Raw genomic sequence first — 18,845 nt, 5'->3', positions numbered from 1 at the left:
TACCTGTTCTGCCCCCAATCTGCCCACCCAATTGCTATCCCCCCCCCCCACTTTGTTTCAGCCCCTCCCTCTTTGGGAAGGGGCCCAAAATAAACTTGGTACTCCCTGATAGAATTCCTCTCAAGAGGCCCTGGCAATGCAGGCTCTTGTTTACTAAGCTTCTCACATATGTCCTCATTCAGAGCCCTCAACAGAAACATTTGACGGTCACAAGAAAATTCAATAAGGAATTACAGTTTCAGCCATTCTGAGCATACATTGGAGGGAAAGGTGGGGTAAATTCTTTGACAGATAAAATATAAATATAGAAATAAAAAACATAACTCTTCAGTATGCTGGTTGTGCTACATCACCCACATTATACAGCTGACCTACAACTGTTACCCTGCACATGCCTGATCTCATCTGATCTTGGAAGCTAAGCAGGATCAGGCCTGGTTAGTACTTGGATGGGAGACTGCCTGGGAATACTGGGTGCTGTAGGCTTATACCACAGTCTTTCGAGACTGAAGGTTGCCAACCAACCATTTACTGCTCATGATTCATGGCTTTATTTTATACTCCACCCGCTACCAAAAACAAACCCAAAAAAAGTGCTTGCTTTTATTCAGGGCTTATTTATAAGCATGATCTTATTATGACTGGATTAGGAGACACCTAGATATCTTGTGACAGCTTTTCATACCAGTATCTACTGGACTGAGTCAAAAGGGGGGGGCAATTTCACCAACCATTAATGCTGAAAGGTTCCTCCCTTGGGGGAATTTTTTGGGGACTGCTGTGAAAAGGAACAAAAATGTTTTGCTGTTCTAGTGACCTCCCTCCATCAACATGTAGCTAAATCTGATTGTTAGTACCTTTCTAACATTGTGATGTTCATTGTGATCTCTGCTTTTCTAAGATAGTCAATATAACAAGTCCCAGAAACCTTGCCCACACTCTACATTGATTTCATTTGCTTTCGGAAATACCAACATGCAGCCAAATCCTATTGACTGTGTAATGTTATAACAGCATTATATTCCCTACATGAGCCTTGATTGGCTCAGATAATTCTATGGAAGAAGCCCTAACCAGAAATTAAAAGGCCCAAAGGCAGGAATACAGAAACAGCAAACATTTGCAAAACAACAGCAAACAAAACACACACACACACACACACACACACACACAAAACCACTTAACAAAAAAAGAACATTTAATCATTTTATGGGGTTTAGAAAAAAAATTCCCTTCTAACCTGAAAATCAAAACAAGCAGATATTAAGTGCAGCCCTTTTATTGTAAATCGTTTTGTGAACTTTCTGTTGAAAAGTGGTATATAAATACTGTTAATAATAATAATATTTAGAGAAGTAAACACAGTTTAATTACTTATAAACTGAATAAATCAAGCCAATCATTGCAGATAGAATGAGATGTGTAGTATTTCAACCCTTCTGAGTGAATTTGCAGACAGGGGTGGCTATCCTATACCCACTTTCCTGGGAGTAAGACCCACTGAACACAATGGGACTTACTTCGAAGTAGACATGCATAGCCTTGTGCTGTTTCATTTTTTATTGAGGTTCTCTTGTTTGCCTCCAGGCCCGGAAGGTTACCACAGCAATGTACAAAATGCTAGAACAAAATGCACCACTCTGAATCCAGCCCCCCTTTTATTAAGGGATCAAATTTTACTTTTGCCACTGGTTAAATCTGCAGCAGGAGACCTAGCTCAGCCCCTAAGACCTCCCCTCAGTCATGGTCAGGTGGATGGGCTTGGCAAATGGACAGGACACAGTGAAACCCAGTGGGGTGCTGATGTTCTCCTCCTGACCTCTTCTTCTAACAGAGCCTGGTGTTAGCCAAAGCAGCACTGTCAATCCTCACTGACCTCATTGACTTAACCTGGAAGTCAAGCTTTTCCTGTGAATATGCAGGTTGCACAGGTCATGATGGCAAAGCTACACTGAATGCCCAAGACAAGCCAGTTCCATATGATAAAAACAAGGGTTCCCATTTGGGTGGAAGGGTGCCTTTTACCACACCTTCCCAGGGGTGGCATTGGGAAGTGGGAAAATGGGAAAAATCAAAATTCACGGACTGGACTCTTGGCAAAAACCTGAGAGGCCTGCCACAGATTCCTGTTGTGAGGGATTGGAATGTTCCTCTGTGCACAAACCTTGATCCTGCATACCTTTACCTAGTTCACAAGTCAAGTATTTCTCTAGTGTCCTCAAGTGTTTAATCCAGACCTCTTACTGCACTTCACAGCCATAGAGTGGACTTCCAAGCCTGAAATGACTTAGCACATGGCTGGACTGTACATAGCGCTTTTAGAGAACAAGAAAGTATAAATATCCCTTGAAAACAAGAAAAGGAGCCACTCCACCCTGTCCTTGGTGCCATGTGTTAAGAGATTGTGTAGCGGCAGTAACGATGAATGGCAGTGACTAAGCTGCATTAATGTAATTGAAGGGCAGACCACGTAGAACCTCTCTGGCTTCCCCTGGATGAACTAAGTCTGGAGATAGCAGGCCAGGTTTCCTGCCCTTAAGAAAGAAGGGGTAGAAGAGGCAGGGGCTTGAGAGGGTAGAAGGTAGCACGTGTGGAAAGGAGGGAAGGAGAGGTATGGGGAGGGGAGAGAAGAAGCAAAAGCTAAAAGGGGGAGTCTAGGGCAGGGGTGCCCAAACTCCGGCCTGGGGCCATTTGCTGCCCTCGGGGACCCCCAATTTGGCCCATAGGGAGCTCTCAGTCTCCAATGAGCCTCTGCCCCACCAGACACTTGTGGAGCCCAAACTGGCCCGACTCAACTGCTCTCACAGCAAGTGCTGACTGTTTGACCTCTCGCACGAACTGCAGGCCGAGGGCTCCCTCCACTGCCTGCTGTTTCATGTCTGTGAAGTAGCAGCAAAGGAAAGGCCGGCCTTGCTTCACGCAAGGCCTTTAATAGGCCTTGAGCTATTGAGAGACCTTCATTTAGTTCCATCTCTAATATATTCATTTATGTAAATCTATGTTAATTTATTCAAATTTTAAATGTAAATTAATTCTTTTTTTCCTGCCCCCTACACAGTGTCAGAGAGATGATGTGGTCCTCCTGCCAAAAAGTTTGGACACCCCAGGCCTAGAGAGACAGAAGAGAAATAAAACTGGGACAAAGAATGAGCAGAGAGGAAAAACACGCAGAACCAGGAGAGAGTCAAATCTGTGAAAGTCTAACAGCTATCCTTACAGTATGTTCCGCTACTACGGCTGCTTCTCCACTGGTCTGCTCAGTGCTCCTGCAGGTGCTGCAGCTCGAAAGCCCCATACTGGCAGTAGTGCAATGTGAATCAGTCACCTGTAGGATTTTTGCCAGGAGAGGGATAGGGATCAGGACTGGGTAGACTGGCATGGGACAGGGAATGGTCATGGTGGCACCAGTTTTCTCCACAGCCATGAGGACTAGAAACTTGCTTTTAAAGGGGGGGGAGGTAGCTGAGTTTCTCAAGACACTGAATTCAGGCAGTACCCTGACCTTTCTATACTTTTATGAAACTGCGGCATTCCCACACTCCTGCTTATGGTCGGATGCAGCTGAGGTCAGCGTACAGGAGACCAAAGGTGAGGCTCAGATGAGGCTATTTGGTATCATCAGAAAGGGGGAGTGGCTTCATTTCACAGCTGTGACTGTTCTCCTTTTTCATCCTTTCTTATAGCTTATGAATTTGATCCTGTTTAACCATGAAGATTTAAAATGTCACCTGAGTGAAAGTCCTGATTAAAACCATATCTTGATCACATTTCTTAACGTGCATTTGCAATGCTCTGTTTACTTAAGTATCAACCGTAATTTAAATCCTGCATAACTATATTTGCTCCTTTAAATTCGTTCATTAGGAATAAGCAGTCTTTCTTTGTCTACTGTTTTGTAAATTAGCATAATAAGTAACTAGTTACAAAGATCATTCAGCAACCTTAATGTCTCATTAATTAACCTGTTCTACATGTTGAAAAGGGATGACCATGCACTGAAGATGGCTATGTTCTCAGAATAGGGAAGTAAAACAGTTTTTACTTACCTGCCCCTTAGTCATTTAGGCCGCATTCCGAATCAACTTTCCAGCACTGACATAAGGGCAATGCAACCCCAAAGTAAGGGAACGAACATTGCCTTAACTTCAGGGGGCCTCCGTGACTGCCCCCCGACTGTAGGATGCAGCGCATGCCCCACTGTCACAGCTATGCCAGTGCTGAAAAGTTGGTTAAGATTGCGCCCTTAGTTATTTAGTTATAATAACAAGAACAATAGATGGATTTCGGTGGGAAAGTATGAATTATGTGCTTCACTTCTTGTGATCAATGTAGCATTTGGATTATATGTTGTAATAACTACATATAAAGGGGGGGTTGTATAACATAATATACACCTATACACCATGTACAGTAGGGCTTCGGCTGTGAATTCATTTTTAGTTTATTTTATTTGACGCAATGAATGGAGACCAAACTGAAATGGGTTGCATTTGTTCAATTCAGGTTTCATTTTTTCCTAAAAACTTACCCAATGATCCCTAAATGAGTAAAAATAGGAGTTGTTTTTGTAGCCCTATTCATTTTCTTTTTCTTTTTTTAACTAATTTTTTTATCGTTACTCACATCAGAAGCAGGAGGAAGTTGCTGGGCAGGATAATCTCCTGAAACATGGCACCTCAAACACCCATAACTACTCTAAGATAGTCACCACAGTATGGGTTTAAAAAAAAAAAAAGGGAGTCACCATGAGAAGATGAAGGTTGCCATGTAACAACTACCATTTTCTTATAGTAGCAGACGTGCACATTATGCCATCCCTGGGCATTTATGGGCATTCAGGATGGTGCTTGCCAGGAAATGACTCTGCCTGGCAGCTCCTACTATTGAGACTACTTGGTCATCACCTTGTGTATTCCTGTTCCTCCAATATCAGCAGCCAATGATGTTGCACTAACGGCATTGCACTACGCAGTGGTATCACAAGTCAATGTTCCTACACGTGAGGAAGAGGTCAGCATGGAGGCACCATTTCAGCAGCAGCCCCATGTATGTTTTCCATAGTGTCAGACAGTTGTCCATACAAAGATCCCCCTGATGGATGAAAATCCCTACCCCAGGCTCATGGAAACTTTATGCTCAATACAAATGCATCTGGATCTGCACCAGGACTGCAGTGAATCTTCAGGGCATCCAATACAGCCTCTGTTCATTTTTAATGGTGAGGATGGGATGAGCATTTCCAGCCATGCTGCAACTGAGCATCCTGGACCACTGTCTTGAGCTCTGCAAGCTTGTTGGGTAAGACTATATCTGGATGAAGGCTGATGTGTTTTTCAAAGTACTTTGACACCCCACCCCACCCCCGCCAAGGGAAGACTTTCTCTCTGTGGGGGCAGTGTAGTGCTCACAGAAGCAGAGGATCACTGGAGATAAACAGGTGCTTTCTTCTTTTTAGAGGCACGTGAGGTCAGTTCTTAAGACACAGTGGAGACAATAGAAGTCCTTTTGCCTTTCAGCCTTTCCTCCTGACCACCCAGTAGAGGAAAAATCCCTGAGGTTTTGGAGATTTTGCACTGGGAAAAAAAAAAAGCTGTATGTAAACCGTGTTTCCTGCAAGGGTGCTTCTTAACAGAGAATGTGCAATGTGCTCTCAGTAAACCATTCTCTCTTGTTGCTTTTGTTTTTGTTTTCGTAAATGCCTTTTCACCTCAGTCACCCATTCAAGTGAAATTTACCTCTGAACAAAAGTATTAAACATGATATCAGAGGTTTAGGTGTAAAGAAAGGAATAATTTAAAATATACTAATACGTATGGCTTGTGAGGCAGGAACCTGTCATGTTTGCTTATTTTACTTTGTAAAGCACAGGATACTGATGGTGCCTATAATCAGTTTGCAATTCTTTTGTGATTTTATGATGAATGACAGGGAAGCATTTGAATGGCATCTTTCAAGCACATATAAAAATCAAAGCCAACACTTCTTACAGCCGTCTACAATTAAAGGCAATTTCCACAGTGTGGATTGTCCATAATGGATAATAATTAAAGCTTTGCATGCAGATCTAACCAAAGGATATATCTCCAATCAACTGGGTCTACTAAGAAGATGAAAAGGAAGACAATCACTTGCACAGACCTACTACTGGTACAAGCAATTTATATTTTAAACTAGGACACAAAAAGTAACAGAATTTAAGAGGGGAAACATGTCATCCCACACATGTTGTGGATTGTCCATAATGGATAATAATTAAAGCTTTGCATGCAGATCTAACCAAAAGATATATCTCCAATCATCTGGGTCTACTAAGAAGATGAAAAAGAAGACAATCACTTGCACAGACCTACTACTAGTATAAGCAATTTACATTTTAAACTAGGACACAAAAAAGTAACAGAATTTAAGAGGGGAAACATGTCATCCACTTTGGACATATTGTCTAAATTTAATGACCAAGTTTCCCCAGTATAAACATGGAGATGTGGGGGAGGTTATTTACTCAATTTCTGTTTCCATGTATATCAGAGGAAAATCTGGTAAAAGTACATTCAATTTACAATTGGTAGTACTGTCTACATAATGATTATGCCATTTAAACTGGGTTACTTTTTGCACCAGATAGCAAATCGGCTATTAGAGCAAACATCTTATAAGCATTAACTTATTCTGAGAGTGAAACCCACGTTTTTCCTTGTTAAGTATGCAACTGTGTTCATATGTCCATTCAGTATCTGGAGACATGGAGGTGTGTTTATGTATTTGGAAGCACTATCCTCCTGGGTTCATAGATAGGCATGGGCCGCTTAATGACCTTCCGCTTAATGACGGACTGCATTCACAATGGTGATCAAAGCACAATAAACAGGCTCTTAATGAAGCAACCAGGTCTCCCATAGCCTGCTGCAGAGTGTGTGTTAACACAGTAAAAAGGCTCTTAATGCAAAGAAGAGGCAATACATCTCCCTTAGCCTGAGCAGCCAGCTAGTTCCTGGCAGGGAGCATTTGTTTACACAACAAAGGCATTAGATTGGGCTGAATGTTCGCTTAATGATACATCACATAACAACAGGGATTAGACAACGAATCCCTGTCTTAAGTGTACACACAAAAGTGTACACTTTTGCTGTCCAAGAGCAGACCTGACTTAGAATCTTCTCTCCCTCCCAAATCTTTTAGCCCATCTTCCCACCATTGAATTCTGAAATGGTGCTTTGCCAAATAGCCATTACATTCCCACTCAACACGACACATTTAAAGATTTACACATGGGGGAGTTACTACAAATGTTTTTCAGATCTACACTTTTGCTTTCTTCTTAATACAGCAGTGGAACCTGAGAGTTATTAAGGTTTAAATCCTATTCACATTTACTTGGACCTGATATTAATCTGATATAATGGATTGTACCCAATGGGACTTACCTCAGCATAGGATCAGACCACATAGGCTATATCCAGCCCAAGATAGGTATGTTTAAGCCATCCTGACTGCAATAGGAAAGATTTAAGTGTATCCACTCTTCAATCAATGAATGTCCGTTTCCTTAATTTTGACTCTAACGTGCTCTAAGCAAGTTCATTAATGGCTTTGGTCAAAGCTCCTTTGCAACTTTTCCATCTCTCACAGAAAACACAGGAAGCCAAACAAATGCCAATACAAAAATCACAAATTACAACTGCAAATTTTTCAATAAGGTGCAGCTCTGGTTTTAAGGCAATAAATACAAAACCGCTTTTTTTTTTTAATGGAAGCAGAAAATTCTGCCATAAATACAGTAGGTATGAATGAAAACTCCTGTGAATAAATGCAGGCCCAAAGTTACTTGGAATCTCTGCAGCTGTGTTCTTATCAGGCCAGAGGAAGGCGAAAAACAACAAAAGAGGCTAAGAAGCCCCGGCTGATGCATGGGAAAGCCATTGGCCGGCAATTGTGGCTGCCCTTCTGCTGAGCAAATAGTTCAAACTGTTCATTCCCATCTCCTATTCTCTCCCCGGTACATTGTTTGTGTCCTTGCATTTCATTCTGCAAGGAAGATTGCTCTCTGGGCCTATAAGCAAACAGTCCAGAAAAAGAGCCAACTAGCTGCCTCTTTTCCCTGGAGAACTAGCATTTTTAGTTCCAGCTCCAAGCTGTCAACGAGCTGGAGAGTTAATGTCAGTATCCTGAATTAATTACTTTAAGCTGGAGCAGCCAAAATGTGCCACCAAATGTCCAGAAAATGTTTATTAATAATGTTTCCTTTTCTGTTTGGGGGATTTTTTTTTGTTCCAAGCTGTCTTTCGCATACGGTGCCCCCCCTTTTCTGCCTGAACAGCCTGCCTCACTGTAGGTTACATTGGCTAAATGCAAAGCACTTATGAGCATTAAGAACAGCTCACAAGGTATCATCCGACACAGAGAGAAACACTTACATGTTCCAGGCCCACAGCTGTCATTGTCATCCTGTCAGAAATTCGACATTAGAGCCTTGACTATAGGAACGAAGTGATAGATGAGGGTGTTAGGAGGAAGCAAGATCATGTTTACACATAAATATCTCTGAAAATTAACCCCAAAATGGTGTGGAAATTACAAAGGGAGAAAAAAAAAACCCACATGAATGGTAAATGGATTTTGTGTTTAAACATGCTATGTTTTAAAGTGCTCCCCAGTGTGAATGGCCCTCTTTAAGAGAATGAAATAATAAACCAATTTATATACCAATAGAGAGCTGAGATCCTGAGTGCCGTTGTGTAAATTTTCCCCCTTGACTTTTCATTATCTACCTGTGCAAAATCAATCTATATGTATGGGATCAACATACAATTGGAGAGATAAAAGACGAAATAAAATGTGCTTTGCATATCCTCGAGATAACAGGCGCTGCTCCTCATTCTCCTGTTTTCCGGGCAGATGCGTTTTATTTTAAAAATCAGGTTGTAAAGGTAAAAGAGAAAGACAGGGCGGTGTGGTAAGTGTTTACTTTTTTGCCCGAAATATTGATTCTGTTAAATGAACTGTGGTTAATAAGTAACCGAAGAGATACCAGCTCGGTTTTGCCCACAATTTATCTGTATCACAGGAGAAGGAAAAGTGCCTCTCTTTTTTATTTTTATAGGGTACATTGCATTATTTTTAAAGGAAATGTCTATAAAATACAAGTTATGAGCACAAAAGCACTATTAAGTCCCAGTAAGTGCAGTGCAAGACCTACACAGACATTCTTAAATATCTACCTTTGAGCTAGAGGAGAAGTGATTAATTTTGCCCTCCATTGTAGGCACATTCTAACTAATGGGATACTATCAGGGAATAGGGAAATGTTATACCTCCATTGTGCTCAGCCTTCTAAAACCCTAGAGCACTTTGGAAGCTCTGCCCAACACCAAAAATGTATGAAGGATAAGCACTCGAGGCCAGTTCACACATGCATGTTCACTGCTCATCTAGTGGCAGCCTGTTTACATGCACCAAAAATTAGAGGTCAACATCACAGGTAAGTGGTTCATATCTGCAGACAAAACCTACACTTCAGTAGGTTCAGATCAACTGCAAGCCATTAAATGTTCAGTAGTAAAAACAGAAGAAATCAAGAGATGTACATGGCATGTATTTGTGAACACCGCCATTAAGGATGTTCCTTATACAGAGTCAGACCATTGGTCCACCCGACTCAGTACTGTCTATGCGATGTTCAGCTCTCCAATTCCTGGGTTTCAGACAGGGGTCTTTCCCAGCCCTACCTGGCGTTGCCAGGAATTAAACCTGAGACTTCCTCTATGCAAAGTATAAGCTCCACCACTGAGCTTTAGCCCTTTTATCTGTCTTCTTCTTAAGGGTACAAATATCAAGATAATGCAGGATGAATTGTTGCTTATAACATATTTTTGTGAGGACCCATCCATGCATGCCAATATTGGTGTGGGTATTTTCCAAGAGCATGGGCCCACAACATTGTGATATGTATCTAAATAGTGGAACCATCTAGGTAGGACAAATCAGGCCACATCATCTTTCCTACCCATAACAATTAGGTGGGAAAGATCTATTCAGTAGGCCCCACCCTTGTGACACTGGTATTTCAATACATATTGTAGCGGCATTGGTTGTGGCCAGGGAGAAGAAGTTCCCACACCGCAGCTACTAGATGTGAATGGGGCCCAATACATGTGATTTATCGTTGCTGGAACTAATATCCTGCGCATGCCTGATCTTGTCTGATCTCGGAAGCTAAGCAGGGTCAGGCCTGGTTAGTATTTGGATGGGAGACCGCCTGGGAACACCGGGTGCTGTAGGCTTGTACCATAGTCTTTCGAGACTGAAGGTTGCCAACCAACCAACTAATATTCCAGCAGTAATTCCTGCCTAGAGGCAGACGCAAAACATGTTCTAGAAGTATGTGAAGCCAAGTGCTTCCAGAATGTCAGCAGAGAGGCCAGACCATGCCCACATAAGGCGGTGGGTTAGTTGGCGGGGAAGGGGAATGGTGTGAGGGAAGGCAGAACAAGGCAGAATGGGGGAAGCACATGGGGCTTGATGAAGGTGAGAGGGTGTGGCACCTGGTTTGGGCCACTTGTACCAGGTGCATTCACTCCTACAGCTGCTGGGACACCCCCTTTGTCTCCTCAGACTTGCACCAGCTAAAGAACTGGTGAAGGTCTAAGGAGACCCATAGGAGACCATGGCATAGCAGACTAGGATAAGTTGAACTTTGCCCTACTTCCCTGTCCCTTACTATCATGGCATATACCACCCTCCCCCCAGCAAGATACAGCTCAATCCTCTTTGGTGCAGCTCCAGTGGCAGCAGGAAGAAAGGATAGGATTGGGCTGCAAATCATGTATAAAGAACAAATATTTCTTCTCTTCCCTCTTATGTTTACGGTTGACTAAGGATTTTAATCAAAATGAGCGTTTGTGAGTGCAGTGCTACATAAATGATAGTTCTTCCAGAAAGTATCTTGTGGCAACTTAAAAACTATTGCATGAATTCATGGGCTAGAGCAGAGATTCCCAAACTGTCAGCCATGACTCCCTGGGAGCCATGGAAACCAGACAGGGGCGCCGCAGAATTCTCACAAAAAACTCACCACCCTATACTGTATATAGGATTGTAGCCCTAATGGGAGCAGCGACCAATGTCCCAGTAGATCAAAAGAGCTGCTAGTCGCAAAAGTTTGGGAACCACTGGACTACAATTTTGCACCTAATGACATAAAGGTTCATGCCAAAATAAATTCAGATGAAGTTATGCTGAGCCAATTGTGTGTGCACTCAGCAGTCAGAACAAAGTCTGTGCAAATCCCACACACCTAACGTGTAATTATTTTCTGATTGGGAATACATGAATACCAGCCCCAGTAACTGGATCAGAAAATGATCTGGGTTGGTAGTACACTAAGGGTGGGGGGGGGGCTGTAACCCTGAAGTTCTGATTGGTCAGCATTTGGCCACTTCCAATTGGGTATTCAAAATTCTCTCCAAGAGTCTTCACTGGCTTTACCTATGGTGTCTATAACCATGTAACTATGCTCAGTAGCTTTGTTGTTATGATTGGGTATGGGGGTTTAAAGTCAAAACAAAATAAAAGGGGCAGCAAGGCCAATGAGAGTGGTTGGTTGGTTGTGGCTAAAAACTGAGTTGCAGTGTTTCCAGGAAGAAATGGCAAAAGACGCAAAGACCAAGCAAAAAGCTTGTGACTGATCGCTGAAGCAGGTGGAGAGAGAGCTTAAGGAAGCCTTCCTAGAAACTCTTCTGAACAAAGAGCCAGAAGCCATGGCACCTTCCGTGATTCAGCTGGAGCACACGTGCCTTTGGAAGACTTTGGGAGTCACAGCCAGCTCAGAACGCATTAGCCTATATGAGAAGTTTTGACTTTTTGCTGCAATGTGCATGACTTTACACTTTGCATGCACACTGAAACACATCTACCAGTATGCTGCCCATTCGTCCAGCTTGGAGAGATCCTACTGGAGCTCCTCACAATCACTTCTGGTCTTCACCACCCAGAAAATTTTAATGTCATCCACAAACTTGGCCACCTCACTGCTTATCCCTGTCTCCAGGTCATTTATGGACCAGTTGAAAAGCACCCATCGCAGAACAGATCCCTGGGGCTCACTGCTTTTCACCTTTCTCCACTGTGAAAATTGCCCATTGACACCCACTCTCTGTTTCCTGGTCCTCAGCCAATTCTTAATCCATAGGCAGACCTGCCCTCTTATTCCCTGACTGTGAAGTTTTCTCAGCAGCCTTTGGTGAGGGACCATATCAAACACCTTCTGAAAATCCAGATATAAAATATCCAAGGATTCTCCCACATCCACATGCCTGTTGACCTTTTCAAAGAATTTTAAAATGTTCATGAGGACCAAGGAGAATAGCTGACCCAAGCTCACCCAGGAAACTTCATGGCTGAGCAGGGATATGAACCTGGATCTTCCAAGTCTTAAGTCCATTTCCCAAACCGCTATACCATCCTGACCACAGATTAACATCAGCTTGCATTATCACTCTCACTCCTATGCCTTACCAGGGTAAAGGTTTTAGTACAGTATATAGTGGCTCTGTATAGATAGTAGAGGGGAAGATGGAGGGACAGGTTTTTGTAGAAGTAGTCCTTCCCCCACTAACTTTAAAAAGGAATTTCTTACACACTGTTAAAGTGGGTGGGATATTTGTTTTCCCTCATGCTATTGTTCAAAGAATCTGTGAGATGGTTAACAGAAAGGGTGAGTTCTCCCTGACCTGGATATTTTACTCATCTCCCCCACATACAGATTGTCTTCCATATGGCTATTTTATGCCAGCTATCTGTATGGTTGTATGCCAACTACAATACTGTAGTCCAGGGCTTTTCAAACTGGGGCATCGCGACGCCCCAGCCTATGAGCCCTGGCTTCTGCCCCCTTAAGGGACAGGGGCAGCCTGGAGGCAGGGAGAAGGCAGCGGCGCAATCCCCAGGATCATGCCACCCAGGGGGGCTGCAGGGGCTTGGGTGCACTTACCCAAGCCTCCTGCAGCCTCCCCAGGCTGCGGGGAGCCCGGCGCGACCTGCAGTAGGGTTCTCTGCAGCAGTGAAAATAAATGCGGAGTGATCGTGCTCCACTTCCGCTTTAGAGAAGAAACTCCCAGAGAGTTTGAGAACCACTGCTGTAGTCAAATATTGTATGCCAACAAAAATACTGTGGTCAAATACTAAATATCGCTGAATGCCAGATGTTAAATATTGAAACTGAATACGATATGTCATCAAAATCCCACATTCAAACATTTAGGCTGCAATCCTACGTACACTTACCTGAGAGCAAATTCCATTAAACTCAATGGGACTAGCTTCTAAGTTGACATGCATAAGATCACGCTGCCCAAAACTGAATAGCATGCATAAAAATTCACAAAGAAGAATGCTTTGAGGGTTGAAATTTGTGGAGAAAATTTGTTTCAGCTCTGCAGTATCTGTGCTAATACATATAAACAGCTTGCATTTTAGACTGCAGACTTTCCCATCCCAACTATAAAGAGAAGCCAAGAAGATGATTCTAGGGTGGTGATTTCCAAATGGTGTAATGCAACAGAGCTGCTAATTTGTACATCACAAAAAAAAAATGAATTAATTTTAAAAATGGTAAGCTTCCTGTGAGCCTACAGGACTACACACATTTGTTGTCTTAAAGGTTAGGCCTATTCTTGGGTCTATTTGGGGTGCTGAATCAAAAAATGGCATTGATTTTGCCAGATTGGCTCTAACTTGGGTGGTACAGCATAGCCACCTTATATGCTGATTCATGCAGATTCCTCATGAAGAAGCCAACACCATGGCGTCCTCATGAGGAACCTGCTTGAATCAGCATATAAGGTGATTATGCTGTACCCCCAAAACTAGAGCCAGTCGGGCAAAACGGATACAGTTTTTGGATTCAGTACCCCAAAACTATTCTAAATTCATTCAAATGTCCTTGGCAACTAAAAAGCGGGTATTTTTGTATGCCTCTGTAATAGTCAATTTGATTTCAAATCAGTTTTAATTTATAGTGTGTCACTCTTAATCCAGGACAAGTGTGACACAGGGCAGTTTGGTACTGATGTCACTTCCAACACTGTTGCAGATGATGGTCCTATGTGGATCTCACTCATCAGCTAGTTCTCAGATGCCTTGTGCATCACCACAAGGCAAGTTGTTTCCTTCTGACATCTCTTGCAACATAGAAAATTGGCATGCCATGGGAAAAGGTTCTAGCCTAGCATCTCCAGTCCCTCACATGGTAGGGATTTTTTTTAATCCATAAGGAATGTGCATAATAGTGGACCACTTGATCATATGACCCCTACCAGCAATCTGAAATGCCAACACAAGCTAAGATTGAGCATAGTGAGAAGGCCTAAAGTGCTGCTGCTTTGTGTGTGAAGAAGTGGGTCTTTTTTTTCCCTCCCATGGGGAAGCATTGAAACATGCAATAGCAGTGATGCAGTTTGAATTGTAGTTTAGTACAGCTGTGCCACTTGATCTGATTGATTGTATAGCAGTTATCCTGTTCACTTTCAGTCCATGTAATAAATCTACTCTCAGACCCTGTACTGAAAAGAGATGTACAGAGGGCTGCATGGAAATAAAGGCAGCACAGAGGTCGTGATGCTACTAAGCTTTAATTTCATATTTTGAAAGTTAACTGTCTGTTTCACCCCAGTGGATAAAGGAATGCACTTTTGAGATAAGAAGCTCCTTCCATAAGAATTGCCGGGGCATTGAGACTGCTTGCCATGGTGGAAGTAGTCAAGCTAATCTAGGCACACAGACCTCAAATTAAAGATTTTGAGGCTTGCCCTGTTAATTTGCTGCATGTTGGGTGTATTTAGAGCCTGCATTTGATTTTCACTGACGTTCTGTGTGTGGAATACGTGTGAGCTTGAGGAAGTAGAGTTAGGGCAGGCATGTGGAAGAATTTCCTAGTTGTAAGGGATGTCTGGCATTGGAATAGGGCAGTGTTTCTCAAACTGTGGGTCAGGACACAGTAGGTGGGTCATGAGCCAATTTCAGGTGGGTCCCCATTCATTTCAATATTTTATTTTTAGAATATTAGACTTGATGCTACCATAGTATGTGATTGTATTTGGGGAAAATTATAGACTTGTACTTTTAACAAGCTACTATGCATATTCTTTTAACAATGATAGTCAATGGGACTTACTCCTGGGTACGTTTGGGTAGGATTGCAGCCTAGGATTGTTCAAAATTTTCCTGCTTGATGATGTCACTTCCGGTCATGACATCAGTTCTGGTGGGTCCTGACAGATTCTCATTCTAAAAAGTGGGTCCTGGTGCTAAATGTGTGAGAACCACTGGAACAGGGCTCTCACACATTGGAGGTTTTCAAGCAGCAACTGGAAAGCCAATTGTCAGGGAAGCAGTAGCAGTTGCCTGCAGTGAGCAGGCCGCTGGACTAGATGACATCAAAGGGCCTTTCCAACTCTCACAGGAGCCAATCTATATGCACACTTTCCTAACAGTAAGCCCATTGAAGTCAAAGGGATTTGCTTCTGAGCAGACAGATTTTGTTTAAGATTCTGCTCTAACATTCTACAATATGATTCTGTGATCACTGGTGGACTTTTTCTGATGGATCACCTCCTTCCTGGAGTGATTCTTGCAAAGAACGCAGGGCTGAGTCTAGCTTGGCCTCATCCAATAACAAATTTCTAACGTTTTTAAGCAAGAGTGCAGTCTCAGGATCCTGTAACACACTTGAAGTGTGCCTTAAAGGTTAATAAGAAATTATTAGCAATAATAATAGCAATTTTCTACCAGTGTGCCATGGCACATGGGTAGGCTGCCAGTGGTCCGCAGGTTTGGGGGAATCCTATTTATTAGTAGGGCAACTGGGGGGTATTGTTGGAGGAAATTTAAAAAAGTTTCCTCTTCAGGGGGAAGCAGAGTAGCTTAAGCAGTGGACACCCCCCTTTTGGGTATCACCCCAGGGAACCTCCCTCACCCAGCTGACTGCTAATCAATAAAAAAAGACAAAGAGACAATGGCTTGTTAAACTTGCAAAAAGAAGTTATTTACTTACAGTTCCATTGAGTGTATATTTACAGCATCTGATTAGGATCAGAGGTTCAGCTAACACTTAGCAAGGCCCTGGAGCTGCCTTGCCCTGCATGCCTTGTGCTCAAGATGGCCTGGGCATCAGAGCCCTGGTGTGTGCATCTTAACAGGTCAGAGAAGTGCTCAGAGGAGACGGGAAGGATAAAGGGTTAGGACCACACCACACAAGGATCACAGAGAGAACAGGTAGAAAGGTCAGAGTCACTGGCCCATAGCTTGACCCCTTCTGGACAGCATCCTGCCCCGTTTGGACAGCAGATGGAGTTGCATCAACTCCAACAGGTATGAGCTCTCAGCTGCCTGTGTGGTGTGCCTTAGCAGTTGCAGAAAGAAAACTGATGGTGTGCCTTGACAACTTTAGTGCTTGGTCAGTGTGCCCTGAGATGAAAAGGGTTGACAATAGCTGCTTTAGGGCCCAATGCTATAAAATTTTCCAGTGCCAGTGCAGCTGTGCCCATGGGACGCGTGCTGCATCCTGCGGTGGAGAGGCAGTCCCAGAGGCCTCCTCGAGGTAAGGGAACATTTGTAACCTTACTTGGGCCTTCATTGCACCTGCACCAATGCTGGAAAGTTGGATAGGATTGGGCCCTTAGACAGTTCAAGCTCACCAATGGACCACAGGGATTCTGGTGAACTGGCTGACCCTGGTGAGCCCATGGGTCATTCAGGAAGCTAAGCAGGCCTTAAGCATTGGCTGAAATGCAGGCAAGATGGACCTGGAATCCCATTGTCCGTTTTTTGGCTCAGGTCCCCCAAAGAACAGAAAAAGTGTGCCTGTGTGTGAGTGGGTGGGTGGTGGGGGGTAAATTCGCGAATAACAAGTCAGTTACTAATGAGCTAAGTCACCGCGCACTGACTGATGAGTGGCAGCAGCAATTAGCCTCCCAGTAATTAAACGGCGTTTATGGGATTAACGCCCCGCGGTTGGAGACAAAGCGCAGACACGATCGGGACGCGCAAGGAGCCCCGAAGCGTCGCCTGGCTCTGAATTTCCTTTGTTTGTTTTGAAATCAGACAAAGGACACCGACAAGAATGTCAATTTCGCGCCTTGGCGGGCGGCTGATCTCCTTGCCTCCCAGCGAGATGGTGGCTGCCTTCTCGCACAGTCCACGTACGACGGAGCAATAAACGGGGCGATCTCTGTTCTACCGGCTGCTTATTACTTCTCCAGGGCTGATAAAGCGTCCATTCCCCGCTCATTTCCACGGCGGCTGGCGGAGAAATGTCAACAGAGAACTTCCTGGGCATCGCACCCGAGTCGAGTCCACAAGGAAGCGCGGGTGGCGGGGAGAAAGAGCGATAAGAGGGCCAAGAAGTCATTCATCGCAACCGGTTCATCTTTCTGTCGGCTCCAGCAGATGCACTTGTGGCCCGCCAGTCTCCAAACATCAGCAGGGTTACAATCCTAGCCATGCTTTCCTGGGAGTAAGCCCCACTGACTGTAATGGGACTTTCTTCTGAGTAAACATGCATAGGATTGGGCTCTGAGGCTGCAAGCCTAGCCACACTTTCCTGGGAGTAAGTTCTATTGACTATAATGTGACTTACTTCTGAGTAAACGTGCTTAGGCTTGGGCTGTGGGCATTAAAGTCCCCACCAGGGTTTTGCTGGCTTTTTTTTTTTGTTTGTTTGTTTCTTTTAAGTGGGGAGGGGGGGAGAAGGGACGCGGTCCGACAAAAGGTTACTGTCAAATCTGGTGGATTTCAACCACCGGTTAAGTAGATGCTTAAACGGAAATCTCCAACTGAAATCGGTAGGACGTGCAGCCCAGTTCCATGCATAAGTTTACTTGAAAGTAAGTCTGCTGTACATACCTGGGAGCAAGCCCCATTGACTTTCATGGGAGTAGATATGCATAAGACTGGGGTCTAGCCTACTCAGAACTCCCACTGTAGTCAATGGGGCTTACTCTCAGGTAAGTGTGGATAGGATTGCAGTCTCAGGGCTCAATCCTATCCAACTTTCCAACTCTGATGCATCCGTGCCAATGGGGTGTGTGCTTCGTCCTTTGGGCAGTCATGGAGGCCTCCTCTATGTAAGGGAACATTTGCTTCCTTACCTCAGGGCTGCATTGCAGCTGCATCGGTGCTGGAAAGCTGGATAGGATTGGGCCCTCAGTCTCCCTCGATACAATGGAGTTGATTCAAGTGCGTGTTCTCGGCAATATTAAAAGGGCTAAAGTTGGCTGGATTGGGCAGACACCATATTGTTAAAGTGCTGTATAAATGTACTACCGACGTGTTAAGCGCTGTATAAATGACATTTTTTTTAAATATCGTGAGGACAGAGAGGCAAACTTCGCTACTATTTATTCGCAGGAGGGACTTGCAACAAAATGTTGCAGCTCTCCAACACTGTCGCCCAATGGCTGTGGAAGGAGGATCAAGCAGACTAAAATGCCGTCCACCCACATCCGGAGCCCTTTAGTGATGCTATCTCTTCCCCCCGGGAACCCCATCCCCACCCACATGCACCATCTCAACAAGCTGTGGTTCCTGAGGGCCGCTGAGATAGTTCACTCTGTTGCGGGCCCCCACCTTGCTTATTCTTTGACGCATTGCCGCGACCCTAGGCAGTGCCTCGAGTTTGGGGTTGGTCTCGTTTTGCTTGCGGTCTGCTGGGCACTCCGCCACCTGAGTAAGCACGTCGTCTCCGTAGTTATTCCAAAGCAGCCTTGATCTTCCGAGAAATTACTGAGGTTAGGGCCTGAGCACGCCTCTCTGGAGAAGAGAGATGTCCACCACCGGTTGGAGTCATGTTC

General features: G+C 44.0%; 1 pseudogene; it reads left to right on the top strand.

Annotated features, from left to right (window-relative positions):
* The first annotated feature begins 369 nt into the window (after window positions 1-369).
* Window positions 370-486, top strand: LOC136650171 (5S ribosomal RNA; annotated as a pseudogene).
* Window positions 487-18,845: the final 18,359 nt, after the last annotated feature.

This window comes from Tiliqua scincoides, chromosome 4 (assembly GCF_035046505.1).
Source record: "Tiliqua scincoides isolate rTilSci1 chromosome 4, rTilSci1.hap2, whole genome shotgun sequence".
Taxonomy (NCBI): domain Eukaryota; kingdom Metazoa; phylum Chordata; class Lepidosauria; order Squamata; family Scincidae; genus Tiliqua; species Tiliqua scincoides.
Note: the sequence above shows the minus strand (reverse complement) of the source record. Positions and strands in the feature narration are given on the sequence as shown.